The sequence below is a fragment of the Hippopotamus amphibius genome, chromosome 4 (genome assembly GCF_030028045.1).
Source record: "Hippopotamus amphibius kiboko isolate mHipAmp2 chromosome 4, mHipAmp2.hap2, whole genome shotgun sequence".
Taxonomy (NCBI): Eukaryota; Metazoa; Chordata; class Mammalia; order Artiodactyla; family Hippopotamidae; genus Hippopotamus; species Hippopotamus amphibius.
This window is the reverse complement of record NC_080189.1, coordinates 108721565-108736247: the sequence shown is the minus strand read 5'-3', so window position 1 is coordinate 108736247 and position 14683 is coordinate 108721565. Positions and strand designations below refer to the sequence as shown.

Here is a 14683-nt window from a genome sequence, read left to right as displayed (position 1 = left end):
AGAACGACTGAGAAGAACAGAATTTGTCTTGACACGCACAGAAGCGTGTCCTCCTTACGTATCCAAAGCCAGTCGTGAAGCTAAATGTTTGCATAGCCTAAAATGTTACACCCGTTTGCACAAGTTCTTTTTGATTCGGGAACTTGCCTGTAAGGAGGATAGATTCTGGGAACTAAATCTGTGAGAGTAGCTAACTACAGAAGTTCAAAACTAAAGTTGTAGTTTGTACGTATCGCATAGGTACACACCCCAAAGCAATCTTGTGACACACGCACTTACTTCAGGATCATCTTTTCCAAAGGATGAGTCATTTCAGTCCCAGGTGAACTTGTAGGAATCAGGCAGACTGAAATGTCAGTTCTCATGCAAACGGGGTTTGCATTGAATATGAGAAATAATCTTCATCATGATGAAGACACAACTTCAGCTCTCCTCACAGTGGTATGTATTTTGTCTCAAATTTTTTTTTGATTATACATTCTGTTACTGTTATTGTACAAAGCATGGGTGGTAACGTTAATTTTTTTTTTAAATTCTTGAAATATAGTTCAATTTAGAAAGTATGGTGTTAGCACCAACTACGTAGAATTAAAATCTGGCCACTAACTTCAAAGATTGTGAGATGAAATGTTAGTTATAAGGGAGTTTCAGATTTTGTATGAAGAATGAATAACTTCTCGCTTTCATCTTGCCATCTCTTTCCAAATATTCAGATGAATGGGGTCAGACCTGGATTTTGGTTTCTGTTACTGGCAGCTCTGTGGTGGTGTTTCACAGTGGCAGAGAAACTGGAATTTTGTTTCCACGGTGTTTTCCAACCCTTGCTTGGAAGCCAGAACTGAACACAGACCTGGAATCCTCGAGTTGCGTATGTTGATTACAATGTAAAATTCCGCAGGGGGGAAAGTGCCGCCTTCAGCACTAGCTGTGGAAGGTAGTTTACATATCATCACACGTCAGAGCTTGCACTCTGGTTTGGTGTTGCAGGCACTTAAATTTCAATGCTTTACATATAAAGATTTAGTCATACGTGTCCCAACAGACCCACTAAACACACCCTCTCCACTCTATTCCAATCTCTGTGAGAGATTTAATTAATTCACGTTAGTGGAGAAAAGCTTTAAAATGAGCCATTTTTTAAAGGCTGTGAGAAAGCAATCTTATATTTCATGTGATTTATTTCAATTTTAAATCATAAGAGTTTCGTTGGAAGGATGAAATAACTTATGTGCACTTGTATGTCATTTTATTTGAGGTAGTTCAAATACATTTAAACTTAGATATTTCCTTGGAGTCTAACACTGACTAATCATGAATCTGTATTAAAGCTATTTCACATGTATTTTCTACTATTTTTTGCCTCAGTTTCAGTTTTGCATTGATCATAAAATTTCTGAAACTTGAAAAATTCTGAGTCATGACTTCCCCCAGAAATCTAAAATCACAATGTATTTGTTTTAAAAACTTGTGTAGTTTCACCACCAAAAAAAAAAAAAAAAAAAAAAAGGAAAGAGAGAAAAAGAAAATCAGAAACAACAAAGATAAAAATCTTCTCGTATCCCCACTGCCTCTTTCACGACCATCTTTCTTTGCTTGTCTTGGCAGAGGACAAACTCCCTCTGGGGTCTCCTCCTATTCTTACTAAACATTTCTGATTAGATTGGTACCCCTGCCACTCCATAAACATAAGCTTTGTCGAAGTTTCCAGTGACCTACACTTCTAGAAAGTCAATGGTCAATTTCTGCCTTTTTCTTAATAATATTTGACATAGTTGGTAACTCACTTCTTTTCTCAATACTTTCCCCCTTTGGCTTCCAGGAAAACACATTTCTGGTTTTCTCTCGAATGTTACATATGGAATTCCCCAAGTTCATAACTAATAGCTTCTCCTCTCCCATCTCCTCTTCCTTGACAAGCACATCTAGTCTGGTGGTTTTGTTAACATCTACACATTAATAAGCCCTAAATTTATACTTCTACTCCTGATCTTTTCCGTGAAATCCAGGTTTATATAGTCAACTCAAGTAGAGACCAACTACAGCTTCCCTAGAGATTTCACAGACACTCAGTGTGACTTAACATGCCTGGAAATAAAACCCTAACTTTCCAGCCTCCTCACTTGCTCTTCCCCGTTCAGCGAGGGGACTGCATCCTTCCATCTCCTCAGAGCGAAAACCTTGAAACAGTCCTTGATTCCATTTCAGTACATATCCAACCCAGCATCAAATGTAGTTGACTTCATTTTAAAAATATACCCCGAATCCTTAAGTTAATTCTAACTTATAACATTGGTATAAAAATATCGCAATTCTTCTATTCCCCTCCTGATAGATTATGATGTCATTTCCAATCGTTCCTATCACAAATAAAGCTAAGGTGTTATCCTTACATAATTCTCATATGCCCGCATCAAAATGTTATCTAGAAACTTAGAATTTTGTAGAAACGTCGGAGTGGATTTGCTATATTCCTCAGCTTTACTGGTGTTGCAGGACAGCCCTCCAAGTTGACTTCACCAAGGCACATTACCACCAGCAAGTGTTAAGGGCTCCTTTTCCCTGTTAGTCCGTGCTAGCACTCACTGTGTCAGAAATTCTTTGCTGCAAATCCGATTAATAAGAAATGGAATCTCAGTTTTCTCCATTTGCATTTCTTTGATTACCAGTGTGGTTTGAACTCCCAGTGACTTGCTCATTCACAGGAGCTGGCCGTGCAGCTGAGGGTTGTTGGAGTTTTAACTTAAACATCTTCACCGTAAATCTGCCTATGTCCACAAGATGATCAGTTTTCTGCACTGTTGACCCTCTGCAGTCACTGCTTCTAATGTCAACTGTAATTCTGCGTTTGCACCTTTGGTTTTCCTATTTTTTTTCTTTGTAAACAGTTTGTGATGATGGGCTTGATTCTCTACACTACCTACTGAGTCTGTGGTAGCATTGTCCTCTCTTTCCATGTGCCAAAGGGCTGGTAGGTGCTCGCAGACGCTAGTCATGTGCCTGGCATCTTTCTTCTAAGATCAGCAGTGTGATGAGTCCTTCCTTCCCACTGCCTGGTCACCATTCTAAGCAGAGGGCCAAGGATACCTTCCTATTCCAGAGCCGTCTCTAACTCTTCCTTTGTTTCAAGCAGGGGACAGGAGAATGGCCTGTTGGAACACCTTTAACTACCAAGAAAATTTCAGAAGTACACGTGCATACTCATCCTACAAAATTATTCATCTAAATAAAACATATCGTGTACGTATATGAGGCTCATAATAATCTCCTGAGGTGAGTACCAATATTTTCCTGTTTACACAGAAGAAGAAACAGAGTCATAGACAGGTTAAATAATGTCTACAATTTCATACCTAACCCCTCATTTTAAAAAACCAGTGAAACAATGGCTGCAGTAGCTTGAGATCAGGGCAGGTAGAGTAGGAGGGATTTGGGAGTAAAAGTGAAACTGATTTGGCATTTTTGTAACTAAATGTGTCTGTCGTGAACCCACAGATACTGCCGTGGGCAGGAACCGAAAAACATCTGCGCATTGGCCAAGTACATTTGTCTCAGCAGAGCCCAGAGATCAACTTTTTGATTTGTGGAAGAAGCAGGGTGTACGTAGTCTGTATAATTTTTGACTGGAGAAATAGTAATTATTTCTTTCAAGTAAAAGGAGTTCATTCCCAACCATGGAAGTGAATATGTGTATACCATTTGCTAATCACTTCGTCTGGGTGGACTCAGACTCACTATTGGAAAAATGAGGGTTTTAAGGGCCAAATGCCCAACCACCTCTATTGTTCTAAGACCAAGAGCGAATAAAACTGGTTTCTTGGAAGGAAGATATCTAATAATACAAAAATTAATCCCCTGAAATTAAAGTAGTTCCAGAAACAGCAAAATATATGATCTCTCTTGCTTTTGGCTTTGCTAACTTTATTTCTTCTGAGAAAAGATTATTGCAATACATCTAAATAAATACTATGCAACATTAAAGCTGAGATTATTGTTCATCAGATTTTAAATCTTTATATGTTCCACAAGCCCAGATACCTGGTAGGAGGCCGAGAGTGGCTGGAAACAGAGAAAGCGTTGAGATCTTCCATGTAACACCTCTGCTCTTACAGGTAGAGGGTCCATGAGGTCTTGTCCCTCTGACACAAAGCAATGCAGAAAATAAATCATTTCTTTCAAAAATGTATCTTTACTGTATAGTTTAGTGCTATACCTGTATGTTGCATATATTATATCAGCAAATAATTATATTTACATAAATGCAAATATGGACTTCCTCAAAAATCTGCTAGAATGCATAACCACATGTAAATCACAACCACAAAGACTACAAGAAACAGTGCTGTGAAGGAAACTAAATGATACACAAGACAAGTAAACTTCCTAAAGTTCTAAACCTCAGAGAAAGGGAGTGCTATACAAAGGGAAACGGAGGAGGAAAAAGCCATCATTCTCTCAGGACCTAATGTGGTCCACCAACTGCTCTATGTTACCCTCTAATTTCTAGATTTCCATTATTAATAAGATATTATTGTGAATTTCTCACAGATAAAAAAGTCAGGTTCAGTGACTCTCGATAGGGCCTGTCATGCCTGGAACATGCTAAAAGTTCCCATTCCTGTCACACGTTAATAAGTCAGGATGTGTGCTGTGACATCGATGTAACCATGAAAACAATGGTGAAAGGATGTCTCCGTTCCCAGCCAAGAGAGTGAAAAAGTAGAGTGGTAAGAAAATAATTAATCCAGGAGATGGAAAAAAGGAAGAGTAAAAGGAACATGGGAAAAACGGAAGAAATGGAACACAGAAGCAAGATGGTTGATGTTAATCCAAAAGCATGAGTAAATGTGCTACGTTTAAATGAGCAAAATATTCCAATGAAAGATGGTGACTCTTCCAAGCCTGGGGTCTGCATTTTGAGCCATTTCTGCTCCCAGCCTGCAGGGTCCTTGATAAATCAAAAACCACTGGACTCAAAGAGTGAGGCACCACTAGGATGAAATGCGTGAGGTTTTTGACAAAAATGAGTCATGAAAGTGTAACCGTTGAATCGAAGAATGGGACACAAGTCCGTGCAACAGGCATGGGGGCAAATGTCAGTATGAGTACACGTCTCAAAGCTGCGAGGATGGTCCCGAAAATCACAGAAACGGCGCAGGGGAAACACGGAGAGTGCTGCGGTGGCATCGGATATGTTGCCCTGCCAGACAGCTGACCTCTGGGTGCACTACTTGTCCACACAAACTCCGGTGAAATCCAAGGAAAGGGAAGTCCTTGGTGGGAGAGACCAAGGCCGGGGAGGAGATGTCAGGTCCTTAGCAGTGGAGACTCTGAAGATTACTGTTTCACAATGATGCGTGGTTTGGATGCTTTTTTGTACAGGTGTTGTTTACATCGGTGTTTAATAGACAAGATAATTATTGTCAGAGTGTCTAAAAACCACCTAGATATCTGACATGGAAGACACATAAATATAAGCACACAGGAAGGTTGAGAGAAAAGAACAGAGAGATAGTTTTTGTAAGCATGCATTCATACAAGACAACTGAGGAACCTATAATAATATCAGACAAACTGGAGTTTAAGTCAAGAAGTATCACTAGATGTGTTATGATAAAAAGCTGACAACAATTCAAATTGTCTTTACAGCTAATGCCAGAGCCTCAAAATATACAAAATGTAAAAAGCAAATATGACAGAATAATTTTTAGAAAGCATATAAAAATCCCCAGCGAGGCAAGAGAAGGAATTGAATCTATATGACAAAAAAGAAATGTTATAAAAAGAAACTCTCCAATAAAAAAATAGAGCTCTTAGAAAGTAAAATAGAACCACTGTTTAATATAACAATCGTGTATTGAAAATATAAATAAGGAAATCTCTCATGAAATATTAAATGCTGTCAAAACAATGGCTAATAGGAAAGACAATATTAAAAACTTCAGAGATCAACCCGGGAGGCTCGGTATCCAATTAATAGGAATTCCAGAAAGACAGATCTGAGAAACAGTGTGTAAGTGTTTATCGGTTATTATCGAAATCAGAGAATATTTCTTAACACTAAGCTACTTTATTTTCCAAAAGGAAGCTGCACACCAAGAAGCTATTAGGATGAATGTATACAGGCCACACCAAGGCACCTAATCTGAAAATCAGGAGAATATTTGAGATCCTTCAGATGGAGAATAATGTGCATGTTGAAATATCAAAAATCAGAATAGCGTCAGACTTCCAACAGCAGTCCTGGAAGCTAGAAGCCAAATCAAATCATGGGGGTAGAATAACTACATTTTAAGACATGATAGATCTCAAAAAGCGTATTTGCCATGTAACCTTCTCGTGAAATGACTGAGAATCTTGTTCCAATAAATGAGGGATAAACTGTAAGGAGGAAACAGAATCCTGAAAATAGCATCCAATACAGGAGAAAAGCTCAAAGGGCATCCGAGTGGCAAGCCCCTAGATGGACCAGCCTGGGGGCTGGAAGGGTCTCCGGAGGTCCCAAGAAGGATGTACAGTAGCGGGAAGAAGCTGAGAGGTGGACATCTGATGTGTTCTGCTGCCTCTGTGGGGCATCCGGAGGGACGCTTCCATGGAGAGTTTGGAAGAAATGCCAACAGGTGCAGAGGGAAGAGAGGGAAACAATTATTAACTCCAGGACAAACAAAAGGTGCACAGAAATGGAAGTGCAGTCACAGCGCAGTGCTTGTCTGAGGGTGAAGAGCAGTGAAATTGGCCAAATGGGTCCAAATGAGTGTAGATTTCAGCTACAGCTATACCGGCCTATATTAGAAAGATAGGGGTGAGCAGTGGGAGAGTGAGGTGGTATGAGCTTAGTGTGTCTTTTCTGTAATAAAATATCAACTGAACATGTTTATTTTGCCTACTTTATAAAGGAAATGTTATATGGAGATGAGTTACAGAAAAAAGTGCTGAAAGAGTGAGGTGTCATGGGCGGAGCAGAGGAGGCTGACGTGCCCTGAGGACCCTTTGCCTCTTTAAACTGTGCTGTATGCGTTCCACAGACACCGCAGACTGTGTACATTAAACCACAGGAATTTATTTCTCAGTCTGGAGTCTGGAAGTCCAAGGTCAGGGTGAGGACAGGGCTGGTTCCTCCATGGCCTCTCCCCTGGCGTGGACACCGTCTCCTCCCTGTGTCCTCACGTGGCCGTCCCTCTGTGCCCGTCTCTGTCCTCATCTCCTTCCCTTATAAGGACACCAGTCCTATGGGATCAGGGCCCCCCGTTTGACCTCACTGTAGCTTCATCACCTCTTTAAGACCCATCTCCAAACACAATCACACTCTGAGGTTCCGGGGGTTAGGACATCAACATGTGAATTTGGGGGACACAATTTGGCCATTAACATAAGCCCGTGTATAACTTTGATAAAAACAAAAATACTAACTAAAGTGGCAAGTGAATGTATTTATCAAAATACATCAAATTGTACTCTGAAGTGCATGCATTCCATTGTATGCAAATCACACCTCAATAAAATTGATTTTAAAAGAATGTGCATGGGAGAATTTAGGGTAAATTTTATTTGAACTAAGTGCTATTCAAATAAATTTAGAGGTACCTCCTCTTTGGATTGTCGCTGTTTAAATTACCTAGACTAAGAAATTATCTATTCCTGGTTAAATAACTGAACATCTTAGGGCCCTGTTTACCCTCTTTTTATGTATCCTTATTTATCTCACACACACGTATGTTCTGAGCAGGAAGGAGCGGGGATACTGTGGAATTTATCACTTGGCAAACACTTATCCCCGAGGTGGGGAGACAGATGTGAAGGGTGTAGGCGGTAGGGCCACCCCTCCGAGCCGGTGCCACCTCTGTCACAGACCCACCTTTACATCCCTCAGGCCTGTCGGTGTTACTCACTGTCAGTTCTCCCCCAAAATGACTCACTGTGAAAATGGGACGTCTCTGTCCCGCCCTCCAGATCAGGCAACTGCGATGGAGGTCATGTGGGTCGTGGATTCTGTGGCGTGTCCTTTTCATCCTTCGTGTTCTCTGCCTTCAGTCCCAGAACCGTAACCTCCAGCGTCTGCTCCGTGCAGGACCCCGCAGACCGCCACCTGGACGACGCAACATGACCCCGTGGCGTTGAAACCACGACAGGTTTCACTTATCAAAAATGTGTCCGAACGTTGCTGAGAGCCCAAGGTGAGGAAAGACGTAAACACTGACACCAAAGTTCAGCGCCCACACTGACAAGCCCTGGAGCGTTGGCAGGACTTTGTTTTTTTCCAACTGGAAAGTAGCTAATGAAATAGTTTGGGGCTACATCAGCTCAATGTCAGAGGTAGAACCAATGTCAAAGCCTTTCCCTTTTCCTAGCTTAGTCACACTGAGTGAGCTTGAACTTCCCAGCAGCGTTATTTTAAGTGTGTTCATATACTGATTAGAAAAAAAATATGCATTACAGACACGGTCAAGTCACAAACGTTTGTTCAGTGAGTTGCCACTTGGGGAGGCCTTTAGGATGAACTTACTCCCCTGCTCTATTCCTTCAATGACTTTTATTGAAGTCATTAAATTTTGAGTATTTTAATTTCTTATAAAATTTAAGAAACATCTGTCAAAGGACCACGGAATGGCTATGTTTTGTTGCAGCCATTTTACGAAATTCATAAATAAAAACTCTCATTGGACTTCTGCTGTTTGTAAAGCACCGTGTTTGATTTTTGAGACATAAAGAGAATATTTAAGTTTCTTTAATTGTATCTACATTCTAATTGGCAAAGATGTTATACTATATATAATAATATCATAAGGTAAAAATACTGGTAAGTACCAAGATAACGATACAGACAAAATGCCTGGAAATGCTCACATATTCAGTGTGGCACTCTCTATTTTTATGTTCGAGAAAGTAGAATCATGCACAATTCCATGATGAGGCCTCATCTTCTGGGTTCAGCACATTCAGAAACGACCTGGGCTACACGCTGCAAACATTCCCAAGCGCATGGCTGCACAGCCGTCATCAGAAAGAACAGGGACACGTCACTCTCCCTGAGCTCTCCTACACCTGCTGTTTCCTTAGGACACATTAGATCCAATCTGCTAGAGAGGAAAAAAATGTTTTCTTTTTTCTTTTTTTTTCTGGCTAGGAAATGGCCCCCGAAAGCCATGCTTCCTCTGTCAGCAGCAGGCCTAAGCCACAGGCTCTGTGAGGTGTGTGACACGAAGCCAGCAAGTTGGCAGGCACCCGTTCTGCACGCGGCGTGGATGCTTCCTGAGTCAGCAGTGACCCCCTCTCCATTCGGGAATCTTCCTTGCGCCGCTGTCAGGGCTGCTGGTGAGTCATACGCTTGTGTATCCATGTGCAACGTCTCTGCCTAATAAAGGTGGACCCATCACAGTGAAGATGCCTGTCTAACACGCCCGGTGCCCCCTCGATATTCATGCACTAAAGTTGAAATGAAGTGAGCGTTATACACGTCTCATCTTGTGCTCAGAGCACGCAGTAGGTTATAGCTGGTCAGATGGTCATGTGATTCACAGCTTGTAATGTCATTTAGTGGGGGCCAGCCACCTGGGAGTGGGGATGAGGTCCCTGTGTGTGATGGATGCTAAAGATACAGGATGCTCATTCCCTCTGGGGGTGCCACATATTACACCGAGCGTGTGCAGCCTTTTCTCAGATAGTTCTGTTATTATGAGAGTCTCTAATTTCCTGTACACAGCAGAGAAAAAAAAGGCTACTTCAAGCAGGTCCCATAACTGTGCATCTTAGGTGAAAAACCTTATGTCTAAAAGCAAAGACCCCTGTAATATTTTTTCTTCTTATTTATGTATCTCAATGAAAGGCAGATGTTTCCACACTTTTTTCCTTGTCCTTTTCTCTCCAGAGCCCCCAGATTCTCTCTTTCTACGTTCCGTCCTCTTCCCACTTTCTGGAGACAGGCTTTACTCCAGCCAGCAGTCGCTTTGAAATGCAACTGATCTACCCTTCTCATTTTTCCTGCTCTCTGCTTTGTCTGTTGTCATGACTAATATCAAAGAAACTCAAAGGCTGAGTTTACTAAGATGGAGAAGGATCAGATAGTTTTTTTTCCCAAACATAATTGTAATATTTAACTTCTGAATACACAATTATTGTGTATTGTTTCAAATAAATGCCAAATCAATGTGTGTAAATCTCACAATTTCTGATGTACATAAGGGGACACTGAAACATAAACATTTTAAGACCTCATCCAAGAATAACGTGATTGTAAGTGGCAGACCCAGAATATAAACACACAGCTCCCAAGAATCTAAGGTTTTCCTGATGGTGGCATTCTGACAACCGACCTGCAGGATTTATTTCTGTGTGGGTAGGGCTTTTATAGGATCACATGTGTTATAAACATGAAGTGCCAAGATAAGTGTTCATCAGCCAATTAAAGAGCAAGTTATTCAAAGAGATGTTATATTTTCTAAACTTTGGGGCCATCACAATGTTTAGATACATGTAGTAAGATTTAGTTCAAATTCTTAAATAAGCCCTTTTGAAACAGAGAAGATTACGTAAACAATCTTAAAAGAAAAAAAGACATGTTTTACAACTGAATCAGAATATATGTGTATTTTGATACTTTAGGTTATTTGGAAGGAAATCCAATATATTTGAATCTTTTTTTATTGTATAGTTTTTTTTACAAAATGTTTTTTAAAAAAGCATTTTAAATTAGAAGATTTTTAACTTTATAGAAAAATGCAAAATGAAGACAGAGTATTTCCCGAAACTACACATCCAGTATTAGTCTGGCACATTGGTCACAGTGAATAGACCAATATTGACAAAATATGATTCAACAAAGCCCATCTTTTTTTTCAGATTCCCTTGGCTTTTACCTAGAGTCCTTTTTCTGCCTCTGAATCCCACTCAGGACCCCACATTACATCGCACATTTTTGTCTCCTAAGGCTCCTCTTGGCTGGGCAGTCTCTTAGACGTCCCTTGTTTTTGATGACCTTGACAGTTTTGAGAACTGGTGTTTTGTAGAACGTTCCTCAGCTGAGATTTCTCTGCTGTTTCTCGTGACTAGACCAGGGTTCTGAGTTTCTGGGACCACAGAAGAGAAGTGCCATTCTCATCAAATCCTATCAAGTGTGCATCTTCTCAAAATGACCTGTCGCTGCTGAAGTTGACCTTGATTGCCTGGCTAAGGTCATTTATGGTAGGTTTCTCCACTGTAAAGTTACTCTTTTTTCCCCTTCCATGCGCTTCATGAGTGGGGAGTTATGATTTATATTGAGGGCAGAGTATCTAAATCATTTGAAATTATTCTGGATAGGGTATCTGTCTATTCGTCCCCATGTATTTATTTAGTTAATCACTAAATTGTAACAGGATGGAGTCATGAACATCTATTATATACGATTGGTTAAGATCAGACAATGTTTCTTTTCTTGCCCCAATTGTTCCAGTTTTGACTCCTGAGTCTCTTTCACATAACCTATTGTTGTCTTTTTTTTTTTAGTTCCTTCTTGATTTGGGTCCATGAGACAGTCCAGAATCATCGTGTCATAGAGTCAGGAGTTTCTCTAATGAGCCCTGCCCCTCAGATGAAAGAACAGTATTGAAACCAAGATCTGGGTGCTGTAACCTCCCCTCCAACAGTGGGAACATGGCCCCGGTCGCCGACCAGTGTGTCAGCCTCACTCCTGTACGCACGCACGGTGACGTCAGAGTAGCTAACACACCCTTACCCTACAGGGAAACATCTGTATTAACCAGAGCACAGAGCTCAGCACACTCCGTTTGGCTTCTCACCTCGGTCTCCACTCCAGAGTTGCTTAGGTCAGCAAACCTTCCCCAGTCCCTCTCAGGGAGGCCGTTTCACACTAACTGTAACTCAGTTATGTTGTATTCCATTCTGGGGTTCCCCTGACCTCGTGAATATTTTAAAAATAATTTGTAAACATTAAGGTTCATACCCTGTGCTGTTAAGTTCTATGGATTGAGAAAAAAAGTATGATTTAAAGTGTCCATTACCGTATCACACAGAATAGTTTCACTGCCTTAAAAAATCCTCTCTGGCAACTGTTTTTATCTTTTTAAATCATTTTTAAGAAGCTTTCAATCATCTCCATAACTTTTTAAAATAAATTTATTTATTTATTTATTTATTTATTTATTTATTTATTTATTGGTTGTGTTGGGTCTTCGTTGCTGCATGGGGGCTTTCTCTAGTTGCGGCGAGCAGGGGCTACTCTTCGTTGTGGTGTGCGGGCTCCTCATTGCCATGGCATGCGGGATCTTCCTGGAGCAGGGACTCTAGGCACATGGGCTTCAGTAGTTGCAGCACATGTGCTCAATAGTTGTGGCTCACGGGCTCTAAAGCTCAGGCTCAATTGTTGTGATGCACGGGCTTAGTTGCTCCACAGCATGTGGGATCTTCCTGAAGCAGGGATCGAACCCATGTGCCCTGCATTGGCAGGCAGATTCTTAACCACTGCACAACCTAGGAAGCCCTCATCTCCACAATTTTGTCTTTTCCAAAATGTCTCATATTTGGAATCATATAGTATGCAGTGTAATGAGACTGGCTTCTTCACCTAGTGTATTACCTATCTTGCTGTGGCTGGGTACTTCATTTCTTTTCATGGTTGAATAATATTCATTCTGTGTATGTACTACAATTCACTTATTTATTCTCCTATTTAAGAACTAGGTGACTGTGTCCGGTTTGTAGAAATAATGAGTGAAGCCATAGAAAATAGGTTTTTGTGTGAACCTGAGTCTTTACATCCGTTGGGCAAATACCTAGGAATGCAATTGATAGATTGTATGCTAAGCCTACGTTCAGCTTTGTAAGAACGCTGTGTAACCGTCTTCCAAAGTAGCTATACAGTTTTGCAATCCCAGCTGCAGTGAAGGAGATTTCTTGCTGTTCCACATCTTTCCCAGATTTTGGTGTTGTCAGTTGGGGATGTTAGCCATTCTGGTAGGTATGTCACGGTGTCCCATCATAACTGTAAGTCGCAGTTCTCTAATGACAAATGATGTGTAGTGTCTATCTTTCCATAAGCTCAGCATACCTTCTCTACTCAGGTGTCTGCTCAGATTTTTGTCTGTTTTTTCAGTGAGTTTTCTTATTGTCGATTTAAATATTTTTGTGTGTATTTGGAAACATATACTTTAGCAAAACACACAAATATCTCCTCCAGTTTTTGGCTCGTCTTTTTATTCTTGTAACAGTGTTTCACAAAGCAAATGTTTTTGATTTACTACAGTCCCTCTTATCAATTTTTAATTCATAGATTGTGCTTTGGGTGTTGTATCTAGAAACTCACCACCCACCCCAGTGTCACCTATTTTCTCCCATGTTTTCCTCTGGCAGTTTTATAATTGTTCCTTTTACATTTAAATCTGAGATCCATTCTGAGATAATTTCTTTGAAAGGTGCAAGGTCTGTGTCTAAGATGGTCTTCCCCTGAAAGATGTCCAGTTGTTTCAACATCATTTGTTTTAAAAGACTTTCCTTTCTCAATGGAATTCTCAGGTGACTGTACTTGTGCGGCCCCATTTCCGGGCCCCCTATTTTGTTCCTAGACGAGCACATCTAATGCCAATACCGTGGGGTCTTGATTGTTGCAGTTTTGTGGGCAGTTTTGAAGTTTGGTAGCGTTAAATCCTCTCACATTGTTCTTCTTCTTTGGTACTGTACGGTCATTCCAGGCCTTTCCATAGGTACCTTAGATCCAGCTAGTCAGTATTTACAAAACAGCTTGTTGGGTTCTTGATTGGGATTGGATGGAATCTACAGATCACATTGAGGAGAATTCACGGCTTAACAGTCTTCACAACCCATGAACGTAGAATATCTCTCAGTTAATATAGATCTTTAATTTCTTTTACCAGAGTTTTGTAATTTTCCACATATAGATCTGTACGTTTAATTAGACATACATAAATATTTTATCCTTTGATGCTATTGTAAATGGCATATATATATATTTAAATTTCAAATTGCAATTGCTTATTGCTGGTACACAGGAAAACACTCTGCTTTCGTATATTAACTTTGTATCTTGTGATCTTGTTATACTCAATAGTTCCAAGAGTTTTTTGAAGAGTGTCTGGAATTTTCTGCATTGTCAACTTTGTCTGCTGCAAATAAAAATGATCTAATTTCTCCCTTTCTCATCTGTACATTTTTTCTTTTCTCTCTCCTGTCCTCTTCTCTTTTGTTTTGCATTAGCCAGGACCTCAAGTGCCACGTTGAACAGGAGAGCCTAGAGAGGACATCATGCCTTGTTCTTGATCTTCTTGGAAAAATGTTCATTCCTTACTCAAAATATTAGCTCTACGTTTTCTATAACATTGACACCTTTATCATTATGTAATGCCTCCCTTTATTTATTTTAATACTTCTTATTCTGAAGTCTGATTTGTCTGAAATTAACATATGCTTCTCCAACTTTCTTTGACTCATATCTGCATGGTATATGTCCCTTCTTCTCTTTAACTTATCTGAGGCTACATTTTCCATGGTTTTCTCAACATTAAGTTGAACTCTGATCATTTCTGTCTTTAATTGGTATGTTTAAACCATTCACATTTAAGGTGATAATTGACACAGGTAGTTTAATATACCAATTAGAGACAGAGTACCTTTCATCCCTTCCTCCCACCCTCTGTAACATTGCCATCTTCATTTCACTAGTGGGCTAATCTTTCCC

At 40.2% G+C, this 14683-nt stretch overlaps 1 long non-coding RNA gene across 1 annotated transcript; it reads left to right on the top strand.

Moving 5' to 3' along the window:
- The first annotated feature begins 110 nt into the window (after positions 1-110).
- Positions 111-5738, top strand: LOC130852433 (uncharacterized). The gene is made up of 3 exons (XR_009053352.1): positions 111-441; positions 714-868; positions 3131-5738. It is a non-coding gene; the product is annotated as an uncharacterized LOC130852433 (long non-coding RNA).
- Positions 5739-14683: the final 8945 nt, after the last annotated feature.